The sequence below is a fragment of the Prunus avium genome, chromosome 6, assembly GCF_965620075.1.
Source record: "Prunus avium chromosome 6, drPruAviu1.hap1.1, whole genome shotgun sequence".
Taxonomy (NCBI): domain Eukaryota; kingdom Viridiplantae; phylum Streptophyta; class Magnoliopsida; order Rosales; family Rosaceae; genus Prunus; species Prunus avium.
In genome coordinates this window covers 32,158,230-32,162,822 of record NC_142289.1, presented here as the reverse complement: position 1 = coordinate 32,162,822, position 4,593 = coordinate 32,158,230, and the positions used below count along the sequence as shown (strand labels likewise).

Sequence of the window (4,593 nt, the reverse complement as noted above, 5' to 3'; positions counted from 1 at the left end):
ACAAAGAAAGTTAATTTATTGACCAACCATGGTCTTTGGATTAATGGGGAACTTTACCCTACCATCACAGGAAACAAATCAAAACGGGTGAACATGGGTATGTTTGGGTCACTGGATAGCAGCTTATAGTCGTTGCCCTACATCACCTTGAAATAGAATTTCGCCCCTACTCAATGCTTGTAGTTCTACAAGCGTCTGCTCCACCAGGATACAACTATCTAAATCAAAGTCCTAGCACTAGGGCTTTGATTTCTTGCGAAATTTGTGTGTTTATCTCTCAGGCTATACAAGAATGATGAGTTTATCTCTCAAGTATTAGATAAGGACAAACCCAATCAGACAAAAACATTATTTGATAATTGAATTTTAAATAATTAATTAATTAACTAATCAGGTTTAATTTAAATCACTGAGCCCAATAGAATGGTTGATACATGTTCCAACAGGTATCAGATAAGGACAAACCCAATCAGACAAAAATATTATCTGATAATTTTAAAAATAATTCAAATAAATAATTAATTAGTTAACTAATCGGGTTTAATTTGAATTACAGAGCCCAAGGCCTATCTTTTGATTAATTAAATATAGAGTTAAATACTTTTTTAGTCATTGGATTTTAAATGAAAATTCAATTTGGTCACTCAATACAAATTTAGTCAAATTGGTAACCGTGTTTTCCAATGTTTTCAATTTATAGACATTTTGTTATCTTCAGTTAAGTATAGTTTTGTTTTTGGTTTTTTTTTTTTTTTTAGGAAGCACCTTCAGTCTTCTTCCTCTAACTCAACAAGTTAGGATATATTGTATTATTAGAGTTTAACAAATTGGGGGAAATCTTGGGAAGAAGATAATGAAATGTCTATAAATTGTAAACTTTGGGAAACATGGTGACTAATTTGGCTAAAAAAAATTCTTAGTGACTATTGAATTTTCATGAAAAACCCAGTGACCAAAAGGGTATTTAATCCTTAAATATTTATATTAATTAACCATTGACCCAAATGCCAAACCCACAAGCCACTCAATTGGGCCACTTTGCATAACCCAATCCAAACTATTCTATTTCAAAGAGTAAGTATTATAAAGACCTCCAATGATTTCCAATATGGGACTAATTTCAACTCAACCGTGTTTGCAACGCCTTGCAATGCTAACAACTGCAGATGACTGGATAGATCAATTATTCCAAACTCAAAAATATTACGTTTACTAGTAATCGAAGTTGCAAATTAGTGTTTTCAGAGGTTAACTATCCTATTCATATTGTCGAAATCAAAAACATTTCTTCTAAATTATCCCATCCAAGTCAATCTGAAGGAGGCAGAATAATCCAACATTCACAAAGCATCATGAAACAAGCTTTGAACGGTCCTTATATCAGGAAGAAAAGATCCTAACCCAAGAATAGGGGGATTTTTGCTCGAACGAGCTCTGGCAGAGGATCAGGATCCACCACATGCAGCATCCACTTTGACTGCTCCAGGAAATCACAGAACAAATACAAGAGCAAGTGAGAATCAGTTGGCAGCTCGAGTCCAACTGCGCTTTTTACCATATACTTCTCCAATTCCAAGATATTCATAATTCTTCAAATAGGGTCCTTCAGCAAGCTCTGTGAAACTCCCCAGGAAGAAACCAAGTTTACATTAGATTACGGAGGCGAAGGATAACTCATGGAAAGTGTGGTCTTCTTTCTATTTCTAGGAGTGATCCAAGAAACCTATTGGCATGAGGCTTGTAGTTAATTAAGGTTAATCAATCTATCTTAAATAGTCAAATCCTAATTTCTTAAATGGTCTTCTTTCTATCCTTATTCATAACCCTAAGACTACATCAGATGCCCTCATAAGGTACATAGTGAAAAATCAAGAAACCAACTCTCCCTTCATCAATGCATGAAGCCTTTGGTGTTCAGTGATGGCAACCACACACTCCTGAATAATGGGGACCAATGGATTCTGCTGTGGGGTTTGTTCTGGATTGCCTTGAAGCAGCTTGGCTGCATATGATGAGAAGCATCGCATTAAAACATCAGCAAATACCTTTTGCTAAAACAATTCAAGAAAAGTTTTAAATGAAATATGTTCATAAGTAGAGCAACTTACGGGACGAAGCATCAATAACCTGGACGAGTGTAGCTCGTAATTGATGCATAAGTCCGTCTTCATCAATAGTTAATGTTGGCTGGCATTCCTTAGTCCTATAATTGAGGACACTGTAGTAGTTCTAGTAGTTAGTAAATCACTTACAATTGTTATTTTCATCCCAAGCTTGGCAGGTGCTTGGATTACCTATAAATTTAAGATTTTTATACAGATTTAGCATTGATGGAATGCACTACAGTCTATATACAGAAGCATGCATTACTACTATTCATCGTGCCATCAGATTTTGGTTCTGCAGTTGAAACATAACACTCTTTTACCAACCGTAGCTCCTGTTAAACATAAGAAGACAAAGAAGATGACTTAGGAGGTGGAAGTGGTGAAGACAAACCTGAACATGACTGGTTTCAATCTTGCCAAGTAGGGGAATAAGCAAAACCGAAGAAAACCGTTGTCTGAGGCTATCACACCACTGCTCAACTTGAGGATAAATTCCCAAACGCTCAAATACATTAATAGCTTGTTTTTCATATATTGGCCTTGTTTTCTCAAACTTGTGATTATCTAGCAATCACCAGCAACATTCATAATCTCTCTCAACCATAGTTGCCCATCTTCAACACCTGTTAGACCAAACTATGCCCTGGAAGTTTGAAGGCATTCCTCTGATCCAGCAAGCTTCTCATTCTCTCGGCATCACTAAACCTTCCAACCCCAGGAAAGATGTTGGACATAAGTACGTAGTCCCCTCCATATACTCTCTCCATCTCCAGTATCTTCTTTGTCACCCTCTCACCCATCTCCACTTTACCATGAAAGCTACAAGCACCCAACAGCATCCTCCAGATCACAACATTAACGATATTGGAAGGAATCTCCAAAGCCATATTTTCTGCTTCTTCTAATCTCCCTGCCCTCCCTAGCATATCTATTAAGCATACTCTTTCAACATTCAATTGTAAGATTAGTCTATGACATGACCTCTCAGAATAAATGAATAGGTTTCTGGTGTGCTTGATATCTAGTGCAATTTCTTACAACCATCTTTCCAAAGAAGTTCAGCATCTCATCAATTAATCCTCCATGACTACAAGCATTGAAAATACTCAAGAATGTCACTCGATTTGGTTTGAGACCAACTTTCTCCATACTATTAAAGTACTCAACGACTTCTTTCCCCATTCCAAGCATTCCAAACCCAGAGATTATGGATGTCCATGACACCAAATTCTTCCTCTCAACAGATATCTCCTCAAACAATCTTAATGCACTCTCTATGCAGCCACATTTTGCATGAGAATCCAATAGGGAATTGGTAACACATATGTCAGATGGATTAAATCCTCTCTTCTCAGTGTAAGCATAAAGTGATTGGCAAATCTTAAGAGCCCCAAGAACCGAAACGGCAAATATGGCCAGAAGTGCAACCTCAGTAGGCTCAACACGATCTTCAACAACCATTCTTCGAAACAAAGCAACAGCTTCACGAGGCTGATTCTTTCGTGAGTAGGGATCAATAATAGCAGTACAGGATACAACAGTAAGGGCTGGCATCTGTTCAAAGAGAGACCGAGCTAATTTAAGCTCACCCCATTTCGCCAAACCTGTTATCATGACATTCCAAGTGACAGAATTCCTCTCGGCCATTTCGTAGAACACGTGGAGAGCAAGGAGTAAAGAACCACAAGCAGCACACATAATAAACAAAGCAGTTTGAACATAGACATGGAAATGGAAACCGAGTTTGTGAGTGAGGGCATGGATTTGGGTACCTGTGTTGGTGGAGTTTAAGACAATGGAGGCGTGGAGAAGGAAGGAGTAGGTGAAGGAGTGGAAGGAAAGGGAAAAATGTTGTAGGTATGTGTAGGAAGTGAAAGCTTCATGAGGGAAGGGGCCAAAGGAATAGCAACGAATCATAGTGTTGAAGAGGAGAAGATGGGCAGTGCAAATGGAGTGATGGAGGAGAAAGCCAGACTTGAGAATGTGAGAGTGGATTTGTTGGGTGGCTGAGCGACTAATTGGGTTTTTTAGCCAGATAGAGGCCAAGTGCCCTGGTTGCTTGATCTGGGTTGGTGTTGAAGACAATGAAGAAGGTGAAGAAAAACAAAGGGCTTGAGCTCAAATTCAGCCTCACCATCAGGCACAACCCATGATGCAGAAGGATGGGTTCTGTTCTGGTAGAATGAGAACTTGGCGGGAAGGCCCATACGTTTTGGTGATGTCAACTAATTTCTATTGGCAAAAGGAAAAAAAAACTAATTTCTGACCCATGAGTTTAGCTTGCAACCTCTTAAGCCCCGTTTGGCTCATGGGAAAGGAGGCTTAAGGATAGAAAATCAATTGTTTTCCCATATTTGGTAAGTCCAAGTATGGAAAATTGTTGCCCTGCACATAGGAAAGTATGAGGGAAAGTGAAGCCCTTCTCCCCCTTGGATTTTGTTTTCCTCCTCATAGCAAAGTTTAGGAAAATGAGCCAACATTAAAT

The 4,593-nt window shown here is 38.5% G+C and overlaps 1 pseudogene across 1 annotated transcript; it reads right to left on the bottom strand.

The window, feature by feature from the left end:
- Positions 1-1,151: 1,151 nt before the first annotated feature.
- On the bottom strand, positions 1,152-4,379 carry LOC110770840 (pentatricopeptide repeat-containing protein At1g09220, mitochondrial pseudogene; annotated as a pseudogene). Its single transcript, XR_015836491.1, has 4 exons — positions 4,376-4,379; positions 2,500-4,219; positions 2,109-2,400; positions 1,152-2,002 (listed from the first exon to the last, which is right to left on the bottom strand). The product of XR_015836491.1 is annotated as a pentatricopeptide repeat-containing protein At1g09220, mitochondrial pseudogene (transcript).
- Between the last annotated feature and the right edge of the window lie 214 nt (positions 4,380-4,593).